We start from the raw sequence: 22,435 nt of genomic DNA, 5'->3' as shown, positions 1-22,435 counted from the left end.
CTGAAAGGATTTGAAGTAGAAAGGAAATTGAAACCTGATTTGGTAACACGAGATACCGTGATGGGTGCTGTACTTCACTTTGTACTCCCTTCTGGTGTTAGGGCTGTGCCTCACTTTTACAGGAATCATCTAGAAATAAGCATATTTTCTCAATCTCCTTGCCTGTTTTTTGCTTTTTGTTTTTCTGTTTTTCTTTTTACTTGTTTGTTTGACTATTTGTTTGTTTTTAATAGCACATTCTTTGTAGCAAAATCCCCTGGCATTTGTGGCTGGAGCACCAGACACAAGGGGTCCCAGGTTTATTTGGGGTGTTCAGGTGCTGCTGCATTGCACTCATGCCCATGCTTTCAGCTGGGTGGCAGAAGCCAGTTTGTCTGAGGGGATACTCAGTTTGCTTTAGATGCACCTTCTCTTTCCAGATCATGGACATTTATGTAAGGCTGTAAAGTGCAAGTTAGAGTTCTGCTAGCAATGGAATAAATAATTCATTCTTTTGTTTAAGTGATACATTCTCGTTCCTGAATCTCTGCAGGCCTGGCCCCATGTTATTGTCTCTTGGTGAGTGTGCAAGAAAAGAGGCCTGAATTTGACATTGTCAAGTTGCCTTCTCAGGCCCGTGGCTGGGGAAAACTGCCCTGGAGGGGGGCAACTGAATTCCCATGTGACCTCAATTGCTACTTGAACCATGGCTATTCACATTGCAGCAAGCAAATGCAGGAAAAGGGGGTGAATTCCATTGTACTTGTTGAGCCTGTAGCTAAGCTGTTTCCAGTCTCTGGTTTTAGACTGCACCATGTTTGGACAGAAGCAAGATGTGCTGGGCAGCTGAAGTCAGAAAGGGAACTCTTCACTATGAGCACATATTTTTATTGGTATTGACCTTTCAGATGTTTAAAACAATGCTCCAACAGTGTGAAGGTGACTGAGGTATTCTTTTGATTAGTGGTGAGAAATACCTGCTGGAATTAAAAATACAAAGAACATTATGGAGTGGTTTGTCTGCTGTGGGAAGAGTTTCTTGTCCTGTGCAGATCCTTAAGTCTGCTGGACTGACGGAATTAGGTGCAGTTCTCCTTCAAATGCTCTTTGGAAAGCATGATCTGAAGGTGCCAAGTGAAAAGGGAGATAATGTGTTCTGCAGTAAGTAAAAGGAAGCAGGAAGTCTGAGAAAGTCTCGATTGAATTTCCATAAGTGTTTGTTCTAAAGATACAGCAAGTACCAATATGAAAAAACTATTATATTAATCCCATCTCTCCCCCTTTCCTGGAATTTTCCTGCTTACCACTCCTTCTATAACACTTTTTCAGTTGAGAGGGCCTTCTGGAGAAGTTCACTGTCTTTCTGAAGATTTTTAAGCTCTGTTTTATTGATCAGCTGTTTGAGAGTGAGAGGTTGAACTAATTCAACCCCTGAATGTTGTAAGAGTGTAATCTTCGCTTACAGCAAATGAGGGACATGAATTTGCCCAGTGGTCTGAAGTTTTTCTCTTCTGGTATTAATTTCATATGCTTATATTTTAGGTGAATATGATTTAGAAAATTATGAAACATAGTAAATATTTATATTTTTTTAAGATGACTTTAAACTTCAGACAAACATGAGACTAAAACTGGAATAAGGTATTGTTGTTTTTAGTGATAACGGAGGGATTGGTGTGATAACGATTTGCCTGGATGCCAGTTAAAAGTGGCCTTTTCTATGGAATTTGGGTAAATTGACTGCCCAATGTATAGGCAAATAAACTATTTCATTACACTTACTTCAGAATGCCTTCCTATGCAGGGATTCTGTTACAGAGTAAAATCTGTTAGTTTATTAGCAAAATCATTATTTTATTTTACAATGCAGCGTTCTTTTGTTATTCCAGCAGAGCATGGAGTGCATGGAAAGGTACTCTGGAGGGGAATTCAAAATCCATTGTCCTGAATCCTCACAGGCCAAGATGCCAGGGTTAGAGGGGTCAGTTCATTTCTCTTTTCCCTGTGGATTGAAATTTCCCATGTGTGTCCCAAGACAATGGTGTGTCAGTGACAGAGCCAGTGTCCATCAGGATGTGGAACAGGGATTATGCTTTTGGGAAAATTTTTGTTTGTTTGTTTGTATGTGTTTGTCTTTTTAGCAAAAATATATAAGAAAAATAAGGAACCGAATATTTTAGAAATTCAGTCCTGAGTTTTGATCATTATTTTATGTTTCTGAGATTTCCTAAAAATGAAGTACATATCTATCTTGAGCAGGTTCATACTCATCCAAGGCCATGAAAATTAGGTTTCTTAATTATGTATTATATTGCTGACATTTTTCTGTTGTTCAGGATAAAATATGAAGGCTTCTCCTTTTGTTCTAACTTGGAGAGAAGCTTGAAGTTTTTCATGGCATGGAAACTCTGAGAAATTGCATTTTAAAAATTCTGAATTACTGTAACCTGATATTTAGGTGATTTTGCTTTGTTAGTATTGACACATGTTGCATATCAGTATTTTATGGCAAAGGTATATAACAAGTGAAGTAATGAAGTAAAAAATGAAAATTAAAAAAAAAATACAGCAGTAGTTGTTTATTAGAAACTATCACATTTAAGTTTTGTTAAAATTGCTTTTTCCAGAGAATACTACTGATTAAATTTTCTTTCCTCTAAAATCTTCCTGCATCAGTATAGAACATCAGATATTTCAAACATGAAGGGAAGAGGTTGCTTGCAATTAGGTGCCCCAGACTGAAAACTGTGCCTCCATTAATATCAATGAGGATTAAAGGTGAAACAATACATAGCTATTCATTAGTCATCAGTATCTGATGGTCCATCTAGCTTGAAGATCAAGTATTTGCTTTAAAAAGGAAATACAGCTGTATCAATTGCAGGTGTAATGGGTTTGAATAAAAAGTTTAATGTCCAAATTGCCTATATAGTTGTGCAAATACATAGGTGAATTTTTGTATGCAGTATCTACAATCTCTAGGGCATGTCTTTGCAGTGGGACTGTGGGATGGAGGTGGTGAATTCCTGTTCACTCAGTCCTGAGGAAACATCTGTGGATATGAAAGAAGAACTCACTCCAGCAGATACAGGCTTTGAATCTTGGTGCTGTGATAAGTTACCACTTCTCTTTTCCAGAGGTTTGGTTTCTGAAACAGCTATCAGACTGATATTTGTGGTTAGAAGAAGGAAAAAAAAAGACTTTGGTGGCATTTACTTGTGATATTTTAAAAATAGTGAGAAGGTTTGGTATGAGTAGTAAATTTAGATGAGGCTGTGGAGGGAGAGATCAAGGCTGTGAAGGGAAAAGGAAGAAAGGAAACTTCAGAGATTAGATAAGCAGCCACAATTTTCATGGCATTCATGATCCAAGCCTCAGAAGACATTGCGGTTCATCCATCATTGGATTGTGACCTGTGCTGGAAACTCTCTTTAGCAGAAATACTGTAATGAACTGGCAAACCCCACATAGGTTTGCTTTGAAACCTTCTGTCTTTATGCCAATGTAAGCAAGAGAAATGCTTTTACCATAAGCCCTTAGATTTCTTATAACCCATGATCCTTGCTTCATTCTTAACACATTTAGGGAGTGGGTTAAAGTTTTTTCCTTGCTTCTTTTTTTTTCTTTTTTAAGAACAAGTCTAAGGAGTTTTTCTTGTAATTAGGGTAAGGGGGGGAATATCCCACTGGACAATTACTTTCTGCATATTTTTAGGTCTCTCACATTCAATAGAGCTCATCAATGGGCAGTGCTGGACATTAAAATGCATGAAGTTGAATTAGCCCCCCAAACGGCCCCATAGGCAGACACCTTGAAAGGACTGTCATTCAGAATACAAATGGCAAATAATATCTATTTTGGGCTGGAAGCATAGAAGCATTTAAAGTTTGAATCATAATCATAAATGGATGAGTATCAAAAGCAATTATGGAATGAAGCCAAGAAATTATCAGTTTTTCAAAACACCATTTACAAGAGGCATTTTTGATTTTTCTTTGGTGACAAATCCATAGATATATGCAGGCAGCATATTGAATCATGACAGAAAGATCTTTGGTGTATGAGGTGATGGGGTTTGTTTCTTCAAGTTTTTCCTTTGCTGCTGTTTAATCTGGAATTGGTCCCTATTCCTGTTAATTTTAATTGTATGCTCTGAATTTAGAGGTTTTATGTTGGTATGCTTGGCATGCTTCCATTTTATCCTTCCTTGCCACGCTGGAAATGGGCTCTGGATCAGACACTGCAAAGGACATGCATTTGCAATGATGCTTTTGAAAGCAGGCCTATCCCCAGAAGCACACATCTGCTGGTTGCTGCTGCTGCTCAGCTCAGAGTGCTGGTCATAGGTGCAGTCTCCAGGGTCTAGCAATAGTGGGTGAGACCATGCAGTGAGAAACTCTCTCCTGCTTTTGTTTTGTGGGGTTTTCCAGGCTGCTTGTCACACCCCAGGGACTAAAAATGAATCCTGGAACATTGTCCAACACCAGGAAAATTTGGATGCTGCAGAAGAAAGATGGCTTTTCCTTTCTCTTTATTTGAAACCTCTCTGGTCAGTTGAAATGTATGCCTTCTTTCTGTACTAACACGGTTTTTCTTCATAAATCAAATAGAACACATCTGGAGACACCTCCTGCCAGATATGCTGTGTGATTTGTACTTACAGAGGATCAAGGATGAGTTGCTTCACTCCAGAGTCCAATTCTACAGTGACAATTTCTGGAGTTAATTGGGCCCCAGTTGCACAGAGGAATATCCTGCTCTTTGGAGCACAGGGGTGGTGTCTTCCATAATGGTTCTATACTCTCATCTGTGCATTTTGTTACTCTGGGACTGTAATGATAGAGCATGACCTGTTGCATTTTACAGCTTTAACAAAATTGCAGGGTCTTTCCAGGTGTTTGTTGAGACCGATTTTCAGTGGTGTGGTAGGAAAAGAAAATAATCTAACGGAGGGGAGGAAATTTAAGGTGTGAAACGCATGGAATGTCTCCTGTGCTGTGCACTGGCCTCTCATGCATATTCTGATAAATAATCACTAACTTTTGGAAATAAATGTTTCTCTCCCAGACTGATATACCGCACATGCATAACCTGACGCTATCAATGCACATCCTCCTGAACCTCACTGCACTTTTCTGCCTGGAAATTGGACCTCAACAAGACAGGAAATCTATTTCCCCATTTCTGCCATGTGACTACTGAAAGTGAACCGGAGTTTGGCTTGTCCTGAAAATTTTACCAGTAATACTATGGAACACATTTGAAGAAAACCAAAGTTTTCTGCTTGAGTAAAATTTGTTTTGCTGATGAATTCCGTGGAGCTTTAAGTGGAAACCCTCTTTGGTAAGTGAACAAAGCCATCAGGTATGTTATCTGACTTGACAGTCTGGTGTTTGATTAATCAAACTGTTAATTTGATTTTAAATGACTGATGCTCTTTTAGTACATCTGACTTAAGTGCCTGTTTATAATTACGGTACTGAATCAAAGGCTCTTCCCAGCCATTGTACAGATTAGTTTGAAAAGATGTGTTTTGATTTTAGTAGTCGTAAAAAAATAGCATTGGTGTTTACTTTAAAGCACAAATATGTTCAAAGAAACACATAGTTAAAGTGATAAAGCAGTGCCCTCACACTTTTTATCTGAAAAAGGAATGCAAGGGTGCAATTTTTAATAAGTTATATAAACAGCACACTTTATCTTCTAAAGAGATAACCAGTTTGGGGGCATTCATAGCAGTTTGATTGGTGGGCACTTAGCTTTGTGTAACGAACATACATCATGCAAAACTTTTGTAAAACTGCTGGAGGTAGGGGATCTAGTCTTGTGTGCAGCTGCTTGCATCTTGTATTTTGCTGGGAATAAACTCCTGTGGAACTTGAAAACCAAGTAATGGCATATAGTGATTCGGTGTGCTGTGGTGTATTTTCAAATGGATTGGAGCAAATGTTCAGATATCAGGAGAGCTGTGGAGTTCTGGGGAAATGGAGGTTATGGGGAAGGTCCTAATCCTATAGACAGCCAAGCACACACTTCCTTGAAATAATCTGTGTAGTCCCACTTGGCCTGATAGTTGTATGAATTATATGAACCCTTAAATATAAATTAAACTCATCAGTTTCAGCAGGTTCACATATGGTTGTATCTATAACTGCAGGAAAGTGCACTTAGAAAAAAGGCCACAAATTTCTGCAAAAACACTTTTTTGAGATAGTTTAGATAATGGCTAATCACTAACACTGTAAATTCAATCTCTAGTAAATGTATAATATACTTGAAGAGTGTCACCTTGGTGTAGCAAATAAAAAATGTCTGGAGGCATTATTTCTGCCTATTTTTAAACTCTGCATGTCTCAGATAATACATTATCATCTCCATTTTTCCTCACAATCAGCTTGAATATCTCAGGGGTATGTATTGCAACACTGTAATTATACAGCAGATAATCTGATCACACTGACACTATTTCTTCCAAGTGTGTTTTTGGGCATTGTAGCTAAGTGGGTGTTTAAAAAATATTCTAAATTTAAATAAAGTTTTTCATGCTTTCTTTTTTTCTTTCCCAAATACATACTGGTTCAAGAGGCTTGATTTGCAGAGGAAAGATACTCAGCTCTTTGTGGAAGTTAATAGCCACATAGGCAATTCAGGCAATGTAAAAGCCCAAATCATTAGTCATTCTTTAAAATCTTGGTTGAAGAACACTAGACAATGCAATCTCTGTTTCTGTAGGGTTTACCTTTTCCTGTTTCTTTTTTCTCATATCACAATTTCCTCAATTCCTCAGTCACTACAGCCTTTCCAGAGTACACAGACATGAATTTTGACCATAAAACCAAGCTAAAACACCTCCTTGATTCTTCCTTTTAGTTTTTCTTCTATCATGTAGAACAGTGTGAAAGCATGAAACAGCACTGTTTTTTTTTCTTAACAAGGCATTGTTTTGGGGAATAAAAATTAGTCTCTAAAGGAAAGAAGCACGGGGAAATATAGTTTTGTCTCTTCTCCATCCCCATCTGAACCCTAGAAAGCTGAATATTCTCACTTAGGTTTCCTAAATGACTCTTACTTTGTTGGCATGCCACTAACCTGGCTTTTTTAAACCTGGTTTATAGAAAAAATACTGAACTTAGCTGGGTTAATGGAGCTTGTGTCCCTTGAGTGAGTAAAGTGTACCCTGAGAAGAAGTTATATAAATATGTGGACCTGATTTTTTTTATTTTTTAAATTTCATGCCTCTATGTTCATCCTGTGTCAAATTCACCAGCAGGTTACTTAGAGAGCAGAGTGCCTTTGTGAGAGCTGTGTATCCTCAGGATTCCAGGTGCACTGAATCCTGGATCATGCATGTAGAGAGTTACTCTGGGCTCTGTTTTAATTTTTCCATCTGTGCTCAAAAACACTGCAGGTTTGCAGTGGGGAGCCACATCATTGTTCTGTTTTATTCAGCCTGAGACTGTTGAAGATCCTTCCTGGGGACTGGAATGGCTTAGAAATGGGGTGAATTTGAAGTTCAAGCGAGATAGAGAGAGATGTCTCCTGGGAACACTGAATGCAGTCTAAGGCAGTGGCAGTGGTTATGACTTTGTGAAGCCATAACACCAGTGAGAATGGTCTTTTCCATAGGTTTTCAGAAGCCTGCAGGGCCAAGTGAAAGACAGGAGCATCTGTCCTGTGTGTTTCTTGGGTTTGTGTGTTAAAAAAAAATGTTTCTTTTTCTTTCAGAATGAAAGAAAAAAGGATTTTTTTTTTTTTTTACTGTAGGAACCCTAGGGATGGGGCCAGAATTAATTTCAACTAATTGTAATACCCAGCTGAGATTAGGAGCCCTGTTCTATAGAGCATGAGAAGAGGCAATTTTAGAGTAGCAACACTGAATTATCCTTTAAAGCTGTCTCTCAGCATTGACTTATATAGGCAACCTTTGTTGATGTGCCTCCTAATTAGGCACCCCAGAGAAATTCCTGCAGTTAGTGAGATGAATTTGGATCTCAGTGAAATAAAACTTCCTCAAATTTATCTCCTGTCCATAGCAAAAAATGATATAGAAGAACATACAAGCATTTAAATTTTACAGAAATATGTATTTTTAATCTGGGGGGTTGATCACTAAAACTTACTTTGGTTAAATACCTTGCCTTGCTTGGGTAAGTTGATGAGTCAAAACCTAATTTTTTCCCCAGATGATTTTCATTTGCACCACCTTTATTACTTTTGAGGATATTTTTACAGCCTGAAGTTCAGAATTTCCATTTGTGTATCACAGATGATGAGTATCTCATATTTGACGATGCAGTGCAGAAATATTGTTTAATTTGGATGACTGTTACAGAGAAATAGAAATAATGGTACCATTTACCTGAAAGGGCAGCTGTAAAGTTCTGAAAAAATAAATAATGTTTTATAGATAATAATATTGCATGTGACTAAACTTTCTTTTCTAACAAGATATGAATGGGCTCTTTTCAGCAGTCCAAAATTTGACATTAGGTTTTGGACATACTTTACCACTCTCATTCTTCTTTTACCTAAACTTTCAATTGAAATGGTGAAGAGCTTAATTATCCTCTTTTTCTTTTAATTTGCATGTTTTGTATGGATCTCTGGCTAGAACTGCTCTAGGGCAAAACCTAAATTATTTTCAAATCAGATGAAATGCAGCAGCCTGGCAGAAGAGTTCAGTATAGAGGATTTAATATTAAAAAAAATGCTATCACCATCCATTGAAAGAAGTCTGTGCAAGTTATCCAGAATAACTCTTGGAGAAATAGGAATTTTCTCACAGACAGTGCTATTCACTCTCTTCTCTAGCAGTGACCTCCCAAAGAAATTCCTTCATGAAGAAGACATTTCTGTGGGGAAAAGGAGGAATGTGAACTTGTGTATCCTGATAAATAGCTGCTGCTAAATTATTAACTGAATATCTCAGCCTCAGTTCTGGCAGTTGCAGCTCTTGCTCTCCTTCAGAGCAGCTTTGTCTTTAAGTGTAATAATTGTTAACTATAGCAGGAACACTGAAAGTGAAGGGAACAGGAGTTTGCACTTAACAAAAAACTTTGCTGCAAATCTCTCTCGTTAGGCTGTCTTGACTTAGTTATAAATAAAAGAATGTACTTTATTCTTGTTTTGGGTGGGTTTGTGTGGTGTGGTTTGGTGGTTTTTTCCTTTTTCCCCCCTCTTTTTTTGTTAATTTTTTTGGTTTTTTGTTTGTTTGTTTTGTTTTGTTTGTTCTGGTGAGGGGAAACAGATTTTTATATGTGTAATTAGGTCATGTACTGCCTATGGATTGAAGTCAAAAGCTATTAACTTCAAGTATTCCCAGCTTTAAATGCACAAGAGTATTGACAAGAGGAAAAGAACACCTATATGGATGCACTGCTGTGTGCAGAGAGAAGTTATGGGTGCTAGGTCACACTGTTTGAATTTCTTTGGATGTACTTAGCATTAATGGTGAGGTTGAAGGGGGATCTCCTCCTGCTGCACAAGTTCCTAAGCACTTTCACCCATACACCAGTTTTGGCTGGGAGATTGTACTGGTTTTAGTACTGTGCATTGTTGGCTTGGATTTGCCAAATTGCTGATGATCCCCTCTGGACTGGTCACTGCTCAACTCAGGAGAAAGAGAATTTGCAGTAGTGTGGAAGAGGAAGGAGTTTGCTGAACCCCAGAGATCCTGGAGAGTATGTACAGGGTGGGCAGGGAGTCCAGCAGCTGATGACAAGGGGCTTCAGAGGGATTCTTTTGAATGTTTTTGTTGCACTTTTAGTCACTATATGAAAGATCTTCACTTTCAAGAAGCTGATGCAGAGCAAGCACTGCCTAGTTGGTCTCAAAATTCCTACAAATTACCTTTTTTCCTAGTCAGACCCAGCCATCAGCCTCTGTGTGGCTCCACCAGAGCAGGATGGTCTTAAAGGTCATCTGCAGTGCTTCTCCCATCTGCTTGTGCTTCACTTTGCTTTCTGTGCTGCTGATGGTTTTTGTCAATGCTGCTTTGACATTAACACACTAATCCTGCTTGAGAAATCCTCTCTCCATTTTGGAACTAGCAGAGTTCTTGCTGCCACCTCTGCTGGGTACAGCTCTTTGGGCATTCTCCAGGGTGGGGGGTCTACAGCAGAGTGAGCCTTCAGGTATTTAAACTGGGTTTAACTGAGTTAATTTCTGTACAAGGGTTAATCCAGTTTGAAGCTTTGAAACTCTGCACAGGTTCATGTTGTCCTCTTCCAAATAAGCTTTCAGAGTTTTCTGCTCTGGAGCAGAACTGTTCTTGGTACTCACACAGGTTTTGAAAGCTGCTTTGTTTATTCAGACTGTAAGTAGATGACACATATGTTTGTGATCCTCCTCTGTCTCCTTTATGCACTTAAATCCTGACTGGGGAGCCTGGAAATAATCTTGTCTAACTTCCAAGAACCAGAATTTTTTTTACCATCTTATTTTTCTCATATAAAGCAAGTCCCTGAGCCTATGAATCTCTAAAGTCTTCCCTTGTGCTTACGTCTCTAGTAGTTACTCATTGCAGTATTCTCTATTTGGGCAAAAATACTTTAAAAAAAAAAATCTGTATTAATGCAGACTTTGGAAAGTGTCTTGGTGAATCTTGGAGCATTTGGGGAGTGAAGAAACAAGAAAGTGAGTAGTAAGAGAAATCCTTCACTTAATCTGCAGGCACACCTAAGCAAACTATATTCCTAATTTTCTAATCAGAAAGAAGAAAATATGTGTAAAGGTAGTGGTGAGTGGCTGTCACTCTACAGTTTAGACCAAGGCTTGTTTAGATTAACTGGATAATTTTCCATGTCTACTACATAAATTGGAATTGGGTCTTTCAGGAAATTTTTGTGAATGGCATCTATAATGTAATATTTTAAAGACTTGTTAACACCTGACAGAAGTTTCTAATCTGACAATATGGGAGGGAGAATATCCCATTGGACTCAGCTCTGCTGAATATGTTTCTTAATAGATCTGTAGATGAAAGCAAAAGACTTTTATAATTGTCTGGCCTGATGTTACTGAGATGAACAAATTTCAGTCACTAATGTTTTTAGGAAGCCTCCTACTTCTCCTTGAACTGTGGTGTATAGTACAGGTTGTATCATAAATATTTATACACAAATATAAGCAAATGCATCCTAAACCTAATGAATGGAAATTTGATTGTGGTCAAATTGAAGATGTGGATTTCCAGAGAGAGATTATAATGTCTGAAGGGTAAGCTTAACTAGAAAAGAATAATTTAATTGAAACAAACTATTGCAGATTCATTGATAATACTTCTTCAGAAACAGAGTTGGCATGTCTTCATCTACATTGTTTATTAAAACTTCTCCTTTTTGCTTTGATTCTCTCATGCTCTGCTTAGAACTTCTATTTGCTGAGGAATTAAACATTCACATTTGCTTCCTGAGTCTTTTCTTAAGCTTATGTCAGACAAAACGAAAGAACAACAAAGATTGTCTGGAAATTCTAAAGTAATTTAGTTTTATAAATCCTTTCAGGAGATCCTGTGTTTACTAAGTGAACTGCATAGGGTTAATTTGCTAAAGTGTTCTGAAGGACTTGCCCAAATGAGAAAAGAAACATTACCTAGAGCTGCTGTTCTTTGCCAGGAACAAAAGTAAAACAAATCAGTGGCAGGATGAGTGGATCCGGTTAAATAATAATGTCTCTCCAGCAGGAAGTCTGTCTGTCAACTGAAAGGTGAGACTGCAACATAATGACAATGCCCCGTGGATCAACTCTGAGAGTGAAAAAAAACATCCCACAACACAACCCACCCCCAAAAACGCCTCAATGAAAATATAAGATGACAGAATTCACAACTGCATTTTTTTAGTCTTTAAGCTCAAGTGTCTGGAAACACATTTCTTCTCTAGGGTTATTCACATGCAGATTCCTCCTTGTGGTGGAATGCCCCAGGGTAAGGAGAGCAGAATTTGGCCCTTTCTGTTTGCTCACTGAGGCCAAGTGCTGCTTTCTCAGTGAAATACCTGCCTTGGAGCTGTACAGCTGTGATATGCAAGAGTAGCTTTGGCATTTCCTTTTTTTTTTTATTTTTTTTTGGTCGAGGAGGTGAGTCCTGTGAAAGCTGCAGAATTAGTGTGGAAACCAAGCACACAGGGGTAGGTGACATGCAGGAGTTTTGGCTGGAGTGGGGATGCTTTTGTAACAGCAAAGATAGAAATAAGGCTTATCAGAATTCATATCAAGTTAAAACATCCACAAAAGCTTTTCAGTCTGGTGCTCTGTTATTTGTATTTCAGTTCTGGATGAGTGCAATGCTCCTGGGACACATGAAAATTCCCTGAAACCAACAATTGTAAGTTTTCATTGTCTCAGAGAAAATAAGTTGTTATTTAAATATGGATTTAACAGCTGACAGAAGTTTGAAAACTTTGTTCTCTGTTTCTAGGACTTTCAGCATATAATTTTTCAAAATCAGTGGGTTTTTTTTAATATCTGAAGCCTTCTCACACTGGCATTGAGCAATCCCAAATTGCCATTGTGTGTTAAAGCACTTGCAGGAAAGGAAGGTGTTGGGTTGTGCTGCAGCGATGGTTCAGCTCTCATCTCCAGTTGGTTGTTGCTGTGAAAGCTTTACCTGCTGTAGTGCAGCTTATGTTGGCTGGAAACGCCTCTGTCTCTGTCTGTGGCTGCTAAGCAACAGCCCGGATATTTACTGTCAAACAAATAAAACAAAAGCCTCATCTGCCACTTGGAGGCCCGAGTTCATTGTTACCGAGCCACTCGGCTGGGTCATCATATTCAGAGTCAGCTCTAAACTCAGTTTTTGACCACACAGTAATTTAGCTGTAGGAATCCTTTCAGTCTTCATTATGTACTTCATTAAGTAGAGAGATTGTAACTAAATGGAAGTATTCTAATGCCTCATATATTATTTATTTTAAATTGTTATGTTTTTTTCTCCATCAAAGGGTGAAAGGAAAACTTTGTGAGGCAGCTGAATTTTCAAAAGTAGAATTACCTTTTTGGTGACCCTGGAACAACGAGGGATTTCTTTAATAAGTTCCTGCCATGATTAGAGCTAAGCCCTTCCCTACTATCACCTTTCTTGCTTGACCCAAAACAATAACTAAAATGTATTTCTTGGAATTGGTCTGCAGAAAAAAAAGGAATATAACAGAAACCCCAATTCCCAGAAGGAGCAGTCAGGCAGAAATGTTACTGACAAAGGGAAATTACCACTGAGGCAAGTAGGTAATCAATAGCAATCAAGTTGGTGGCTCTAAAATACAGAGGTTTCCTTCAAGACTTGTATTATGTTTATCTGCAGTGGGTCAGAGGCCAAGACAGACTAATTGCAATTGAAGTAAGCTTTCCAGAAAGATCTGGGGGACATGGAAAATTCAGTTTTTAACAGCTGGAGCTTGTCCCCTTCTCCAAGGCTGTGGTTGCTAGCTGCACCCTCTGTCCCTATGGCCACCAGCAAGTGTGTGGCTCCTTGCAGTTCCAGCAGATCTGTCTTCTGGTGGTTCTGGGAACTGCAGATGGCATCTGCCAGGTATCTGCACAGTCCTGCATAGGGAGAGGCCTCAAAAGCACAGAGAAATGGGTTTGGGAGTAACTTCAACAGTGTTGCTAAAGCCCATTGCCAAAAGTAGGTACCCAGATATGTCTAGATCCCATGTACTATGCACCCCATTGTAGGGTTATGCAAATATTTTAATGTAAGCTAGATAGATGAATTCTGGTCTTTTCACCAAGTGTGTGCTGGAAATGGGTGCCCCTGGAATGGTGAAAGAAATATTCAAGGAAGCCATGGCACCAAAATACCAAAGTGTTCTAGAATTGCCTTTTGCTGTTGCAGGTTTCAGTATTTGTGGAAGAAATAATAAACGAGGCCTGAAAAATAAAATCTACTAAACTGACTTTGTGGGTTTTGAAGCAGTTAGTTCCCATACCAAGTCCTGCTGTGGATAGGTTTGGAATATTAATTTTACAGGCTAATCCATCTGGCCATCTGCTCATCTGAAATTCAAACAAGGCTGTGTATTGCAAGTTAGTGTGCTATAACAACCAATAGCTATAAATGATCAGCAGAAAATGTCACTCTGTCTTGCTCCTCCATCACTGAATGACTGCGACATGTCATTTAATACTTCAGCCCCTGATTATTCCTGATGGGGAGGAAAGGTGAGAAAGTAAATTATTGAGCTGGTAGTTGTATTTGGCATGCATCTTGTGGATCCACTTTTTTGTCACTCTCTCCCATGGTCCAATTATTATGGGTTGTGCCAAAGGCTAGAGGAAAGACTGTGTTTAGATCTTTAGATTGGAAGTAGCGTGACAAATAATTTCCTCTGAGAATTACTTTCCTGTGGAAAGAATTGGTCTTGACTGGATAGTCAAGACCAATATTTCAAGCTCTTGACTAGCCTCTGGAAACCATGAATATATGCAGGTTTTTTTGAAACCTAGTAAAAATTTGATTTAATGTGGTTCCAACCGCTAAACTGAGGATTTCTGTGCAGAATTGGGAAATATGTATTGAGCTTTTTAATTTGTACCTGACTTTATTAAACATTCATTTAGTAGCTCAGACTCTCAGACTCAATATCTTTAAATCACCAATATTTGCCTAACTCAGATATAACAAAGCCAGTATTTTTCATTGTCCTTTCTTTAAACTTTAAATGTGAATTTTAATTATTTTGTTTGAGAAAGAATGCCTTTGCAAACCATGTGGTTTGAGTAGTTGCTAAAGTCTTTGTCATATCAGTGGAATGATTGAAACATGTAAGTTTTTTTGATATTATGATTATACTCTTTTAATTTCTGTAGCTTTTTGATGTGTTTATGGCTTTAGGTATGTAATAAATATGAAACTCTAAGCAATGGTCAGTTATTCATTCTTTATGTTCTTACGGTCCCGTACCACAACAAGAAGAAAAAAAAGAAATAAAGTGTAAGGTAGGAAACAGTTCTGAGGCCTTTGATAATGGTTTTGGGGCTGACCACCTTTGGTGTCTTTGGAACACTTCAGCAGTGAGATACTTCAGAGTAAGAACTTTATTTTTAAATAAAGAGAGAATTCTTGTCTTTCCACCATTTGGTTCCATGAAGCAGTCTAATAACTGGGTTTCCCCTTCCCATTCTGCAAAATGCATACAGTCTCAGAGTTCATTGAATTCCTAGAAAAAAACCTGAATCAAACCCCAGATTTTCCCAGAACTTAAATGTAATAGGCTATTGGAGTAATTCCATTAATTTTCCCAGTCTGTGTGAGAAGTGGTAGCAGGAACTGAATCATAATGTTTGGAAAGAACTTTAAAGTATTTAGAAAACTATAAAATATTATTAAGTGTGTAATTAATTGCCGAAATTCATAGTCTTCCTAATGGGTTTACTTTGTTGTTGTAGTAAAAGGAGAAATTAGATTGCTCTAGGAAATGTTTTTTTTTTTTGTAAATTTTGAAACCACAGCAATTTGGATAACATATTTTAGCCTAAATTATGGTTATGAGTTGCTGCCTTACAAGGATTCCATATAAAACCACTTCATACCATCAAGGGCAACATCTTTATGTAGGTGAATAATAACTATAAGAAATCAAAGAGGCTCAAAGGAAATAAAATAAGGAGGAAGATGAGTGTGCATGAGGGAGATGATATTTTTGTTTTCTTTGCTGTTAGTTAATACTGAGAGCAGACTCATTTTTAAAATCTTTTTGATAATGAGGAAGAGTAAGAGAAAGAAACCCTTTTGCTGAGAGCTCTGAATCAGTTTTGTTTGGCACCATTCAGGTGCTTAGACCAGGATAACAAAGGAAGCTTTCAGTTTGCCTTGCTGAGGTTCACTGAAAGGAAAGAGTGGGACTTTAGGAAGAGTTTAGGTAGAACCTAGAGAGGCAATTAAGTAATTTAAATTTTTTGGTTTGCTTTTCACTGGAAGACAACACACAACACAGAGTTTGGAAAACACACTGTCAAAAATATTGCGCATTTCCCAAGCAAGTCTGTCATTGCTTTTTCCTGCCTTGCCATTACCTAAAAGGAAGAAGCAAATTGTGATACATTTAAAGCCAATACCAAAAATCTAAGTGCAAATAGGGTTTTAATTCTGGTGAATAAAGAATTATACATGGAAGAAATATTAATAATGCAGATTTTAAAGAAATCCCTCATAATATTTAACCTTTTCTGAAACTGTTTGCACAAGCATGTGACTAGAACATATCTCATTGTAGATATTACTAAGAAACTTTCTAATCTGATAAATTGATTGTACTGAATAAACACTGTTTTCTTCCAAAATATGCCTGGTTTGTCTTCTCCTTCTATGGTTGCTTTTATTGAGGCTTTTCTACATTTTAATGTGACTGGAATAATTTAAAAATTGTGTATTGAATACTTTCTGGGAGTCTGAAAGTTGTGGTTTGAGACAAGTGAACAATTAGTATGTTATTTGCAAAGTGTTGCTAGTGTGTACGTCCTCATGTCTGTGTCCCAAGGAAAAATGTAAGAACTCTGTTTGGTACTGATTTACTTTCCATTTTTCTGTTGTTGCTGTGTCTAGTGCCTATTCCAACAACTCAAAATGTTGAACAAACAAAGTAAATAAGCACTATGGAAACCATAAATCATAAAATATTCATATTCTTAGGAAAAACTACATATTTAAGTTTCTTTTAGTCGCTTCAGGATGACTTTTGTCTCACTGTTTCAGTTTCAATCGAAGAGACAGCATGCACTAAACAGATAAAATATCCATTTATGTTTGAGGACATCGAGCCAAGTTTTGCTATCAGCTATACTCCTGTAAGTGCTGTAACTTCACTGGAGTTACTGTGGCATTATCTTGACAGAAGCAGTCAGCAATGAATGAGGAATATAGCTGCTGCATATTCTAGGAAATCTTGAATAGTGATATCTAACCACAGGCCAGATTTCTCCCTTCATCTCCAGTAGGAAACTAAAGTCAGACTTGGTTCTAGATGAATTCAGTGGATGTTCATGCATTGCTCTGTGATGCAGGGCAGAGCCATACCAGGGCACTTTGATCAAGCTTTAATTTTGTGGTCAGGGCAGTTTCTTTGAAAATAGGGGATGAACACCTTTTATCTCAGGAGAACATATCAGCCAAGTTTCCCAGGATCTGATGATACACTTGAGTTGCTCTACTATCATTTAAAGCAGGGGCACTGACAGTTTTTCCATCAATGCTGAAAGTCTGCAGTATTTCTTCTCATGGGAGAGAAACAGATAATCTGCCTCACTGCCTATGTGGTGGAAAGTCCCACCATTCATGAGTTGTGGATGTTTTTCTGGAGTTTCAAAGAAATGGAGAGGTGTGAAATATTTCTACATGACTGAACTTGTGTTAGTTATATATGTCACCAAAAAGCCCTAGAAATTTTACAATCCAAAGAGTGATCTCCATCATTGGGTTACAGGTTCAGAACTATTAGAATGCAGTTACCCACCCATCAGACACATGGCACAGAACATCACTGAGTTTGGCTGCCAAAACCTGTGTTTTTATCAAAGTGATTTACCCAGTAATTCTGTACCTGCTGGGTGTGTGCATGCAGGTATTATAAGCAGTAAAGAGACAAAAGACTAAAAAAATGCAGTTATTTTTTTCAGGTGCCATAGAACAGACAGTCCCAATAATTAAGGAAAAAAAAAAGGAAAAAGGCTTTGTAGAAAGTGAGATTTCTTGGACTTAGACCTTGCTGCATTCCAAGTGGAGAATACAGGGAATTTGTACCTGCAGTGTAGTGAATTTTTGGGACAGGAGGATTTACATCAAAGGAGCTTGTGCTGCTGAAATGTCATTGCATGTTCTACAAAAGACTTTACAATTTAAAATGTAAACAGTCCTAGAATTTCATGTTTTCAGATAACCAAAATCAGCTGGTAAAGTGTCAAAACTGCTCATCAGAAAAAGCCCAAAGTAAAGCAGGAGACATGTGGAGAATGAAGAGGCAAAGGTCAGCAATGTGGCAGCTCCTGGGCAGACAGGAAAGCTGGTTTTGTAGTGATGAGTTGGTTTGAATGTGACAAGAGAAATCCTTCTCCCCTGCTCACTGCATGTTAGGAAAGAAAGAGAGTATTTTAAAATCTGAAAAGGATACTTGTAGCAAGGCAGAAATATCCCTCAGAAAAAAAAAAAAAAGGAAAAAAAGAAAAAAAAATCTCTTGAAATATAACAAAAGTAATTAGATTTTTCTTTTAGTTCAAAGTTGTTATTTCTCAGGTAATCTTCATCATTTTTATTGGATGGTGGAACGTATTTTTCAAGTGCTATGCTGTTTACAAAGTTTAAGAAACCTAGTTAGAGAACAAAACTTTTATTGTCTGACTGGTAAAACCAGTCATGTGGCTGGAAAAGTGAATTCCAAATGTTAAGTCCACAAATGAATGAAGAACAGCTCATGTGCATCCACTTATATTTGTTTTGTTTATAAACAATGAAGGCTAAATTACTGTGAGGGATTCACAAAAATTATGCCTTGCAAACAGCCTAAATGTGAAAATGGAGCCAGTTCCTTGTGAATGGAATTTAACTAGATTTGAGTGTAAGAAACACATGTTCTCTATTTACATATATATTTTTTGAAATGCATTAGTTTTTACAAAAAAAAAAAAAAATTTGGTATTGTTCACATGCAGTCAGGAAATCCTGAGTAAAGACTGATGACTGTCTCCTCTATCTTGCATCTAATCTAGAGGCTTTCCCTGTGCAAAACAAGTGTAAAATGCTGCCACACTGATACAAACAGAAATGATAATGTTAGACAGAGAGGAATGCCCAAAGGAGTGGTGGTTGTATTAGCAATGGTAGGTAGCAAAAATAAACCAAGCTTTATTTTTAAAACTGTGACTTGCAACCCAAGTTGCTTAATTACTTATGAGCCCTCTAATAAAACTCCAGTAGTTGTAATGAGATAACTAAATACCAACAGTATCTTCACTAAATCCAATATAAAATTTTCCCATCACATGTCTCACAGATCTAAAAGAAAATTATAATGTCAGCACATGGGATTTCATTTGACTGTAATCTTCCATGCCAACAAGTTACCAAAACTGAATAAGAATGAAATAATTTGTAGATGAGAACTCAGCAGGAAAGGACAAAGCTCTGCAGTGAGGATGAACCTGGATAATCAGCTTTAACTCTGGAATTCCTCATTTCTATCAATATGTGTCAGTAGGCTGTCATTACTCATGCCACTATTAAAAAAGAATCAATTTTACTGCTGGAAACAAGAATCCCTCCAGGCAGAAACTTGACAAACTTTTAAAGATATTTCTTGTTTCATCTGAAATGTTTGGGCAGAGGATTGTTCACTTTAGTGTTAAAATAGAAAAAATACTGATGCATTAATTTCTGCTGATTTGGTACAAGAGCAGTATCTGCTGCAGTGCTCTTTGCAAAGTCATCATCCCTCTGTTGATTTTGTTTTTTCCTAAGGAAGCAGAAATCATTGTGCTTTTTGTTCAAGAATGTGATAAATACAAGTCTGTGGATTCTTACATTACCATAAACACTGTTTCTTCTTCAAGGTCTGCAGCAAGAGTTTGAAGGAAGTCTGATGTGATGTACAGCAGAAGTGTCTGGGCTGGCAGTTGGGCTCTGGCAGTGGCCACAGAGCCACGTTTAAAATGAGGAACACATTAGAGGTTGTCAGGTTGGCCTCACCGTGCTTGAGAGACCTCTCTGCTGATGTGGATGCTAGGTGTGCATGTGGAGAGAGAAAATTTCATTTAGAATAAGACTCTGGAATTATTTTTCTCCAACAGTTTTGTGTACTCACCAGAGTGTGTCCCCTCCTTTAGCTAATATTTGCAGTAACTTTATATGTTAAAACAAGGCTATGCAGTAGCTGTTGGTAGCTTAATCATGTGGCTACAAAATTAACCTTTGACCTTTCTTAGCCTCATCCGGAAATTGATTTCAGGAGCTATTCCTTAACCCAGGATATGTGGTTAAAGTTAAACATCACTAATAGGAAGTCTAGTAACAGGAAATGTGTGAATGCTAATCCATACAAACATAAACAAACCTTTGGCTTACACACAGTTTTATTGGAATTTTCCTCTTGACTCCCTTTCCTCCAATAAGCCAGAAAAAAATACAAGCAGCTTGTTAAACTCATTGAAAAAAAATCTGAGGGTTTTTTTTGCTGGTTATAGGTTTAGATTTCTGCTAAAGGAGACTTTCAGACTTGGGTAGAATTTTGTCAATAACCATCACTGGACAGTTACATACAATTCATCTTCACTGCAGTTCTGATCAATGTGGCCACTCTAGAGAGCTGATCAAATTTTTAGGCAAAGTACTAAGTGGGGAAATTTCTTTTTGTGTGACAGAATTGGGTGATTTAGAAAAAAGGGGCTGACAAAGAAATCTCTTTCCATAAGGTTATTTTGAAATATTTTTATTAAAATAATGGTCAGAAAGTCACTGAAATGAACATAATTTCAGGACCAAAAAGTAACTTTGAGAATTTGAAACATTTTTATTTTTTTCCTTGAATTCCAGCTACATTTCATTAGGAAAACAGGCTGGTGGGACTTGCAGCTAAACACCAGCCAGTTAATCACCACAGATATAAGTACAGGCCTTACCTTGGAAACCTGTGACTTATACTTTTCATACTAAATCAACAGAACCTTCATGTTCATATTGAACTCCACTTAGTTCAGTGGGATATTGTGCATGTCCATTGACACAGATCAGCTCTCAGGATTAGGGCCAAAGTAACTTTTCTGGGAGGAGTCTCCTTGAAGTCAGAGGAGGATCTTATGGGAACAGAAAGAAAAGTCTAGCCTGACAAAATTCTTTCTCAAAACAGGAAAGAACAAGATAGCTGTAAAACAGTAGTTTTCACAATCTCTGTAGTTCCTCTTTTGTCCTGTCCAGGTTGAGTAAATCAGTGACATTCATAAAATAAACCCAGGCAAAACATTTACTATGCATATTAAAGCAGGGGAGATGTATGGCATTAGAATAGTGTCATAATGGTATGTGTTCACTTATTTACAAGATTGGCTAACCCACAAGGCATACAATTCATGGCTTTACTTTGCAGATAATTTTTTCCTAAGGGAACATTTTCAAAAGAGTTCTTAAGATGTACTATTTTGTTAACTTCAATAAAAATGTTATTGTGTGTAAAATGAATATCTGATGACTATCTAAAATGTGTTTAATGATTAACAGCTGTGAAGTAAACTGTAAACATATCAGGCCAGCCTTGTTAAATAAATTTGGGATGAATTCAATTTGCCTTAATACAGTGTCTCCTCTAGAGATCATAAAAGTTTTTCTTTGGGGTTTGATGGTTCTTTGAGTATTGGGTTGATTTTCCATTTTTGGAGCCCCTTTTGCAGACTAATGCATTGTATTCACTCCACTGCAGTCCAAAGGCTCTTTGCTTATGACACCCAGGCAAACTTGTAAATTGATTTTGATCACAGCCTCATTAAACACATGTTTTGCAAAGTGAGAGTGATAAGTGAGGAATATGCAGCCTGCAAGAGCCCTCCCACTTAAATGTAATAATGTTAAAAACTGAAGAAAAAGTTGCTATGTAGAGGCATGACAATATTTGTACAAGCAACTCTTACAGCCTGATTCTCTCATTAGTCTGGTGCTGTTGGAATCATTCCTGAATTCAATAAATTTAAATACAACTCAAGATTTGATCATAAGTTAATGGAATTTAATGAAAAGCTATAAAGAAGAGGTGGAAGAAGCCTCAGAGTAGTATTAACCAACTTTCTTTTTTGTTTGTTTGCTAGCAAAAATCAAAGCTTTCCCTTTTTAAAATATGTTACTATTTGGCAAGGAGTTTATCACTTCCCTGGAATACCAATTTTACAGTGAATTTCAATCAGGCAACAAATTTACTATTTTAAAATATTGTGACACTAGTCTTTTTCTATGGGGAAAAAAACCTCCATGTTTTTCTTATAAATCTACCTTCCCCCCCCCCCATTCAAATATTGCTTTATGTTTTCTGTTAAAAAACTGGTACTCATGAGAAAGGATCTGTCTTTATGATGCTGGTTTTGATAGAACAGAAATTGCTGTCAACACGTCAGTGTGAGGCACACTCTTTTTTTACTTCATTACCTTAACAATGCAATTCTAATGAGGAATGTAATTTGCCCAGTTAAAAGGTTATCTGTAAGATACAGCTGTCCCTGGTGCTGCTGGAAGGAGCACAGAGCTGGGCAGGTGTACCTGGTGAACCTGGGAATCCCTTACTTCCCCCAAGAAGGAGAGGTCTGGTAACTCACCTGAAGAGGTTTTGTAGTTGTAGATGTTGGAATACATGATGAGCAATCAGACCCCAGTTTTACACTTCAGCGCAAGATTATCTTCTGATACTTCAAAGGTGATGCTGCCATCCTGAGAGATCTGGACAGGCTGGAGAAAGAACCTTAAAGAGGTGGACAAGGAGAAGTGACAGAG

General features: G+C 37.6%; 1 long non-coding RNA gene across 1 annotated transcript in view; it reads left to right on the top strand.

Annotated features, from left to right (window-relative positions):
- The window catches only part of LOC127059268 (uncharacterized), a 46,116-nt gene that overhangs the window by 12,971 nt on the left and 10,710 nt on the right, over positions 1-22,435 (top strand). The window contains exon 2 of the long non-coding RNA XR_007776899.1: positions 5,047-5,322. This is a non-coding gene — a long non-coding RNA (uncharacterized LOC127059268). The remainder of the gene's footprint in view (positions 1-5,046; positions 5,323-22,435) is intronic.

Source organism: Serinus canaria, chromosome 2 (assembly GCF_022539315.1).
Source record: "Serinus canaria isolate serCan28SL12 chromosome 2, serCan2020, whole genome shotgun sequence".
Lineage (NCBI taxonomy): Eukaryota > Metazoa > Chordata > Aves > Passeriformes > Fringillidae > Serinus > Serinus canaria.
The sequence above is the reverse complement of the archived record's forward strand: the minus strand, read 5'-3'. Positions and strand labels throughout refer to the sequence as shown.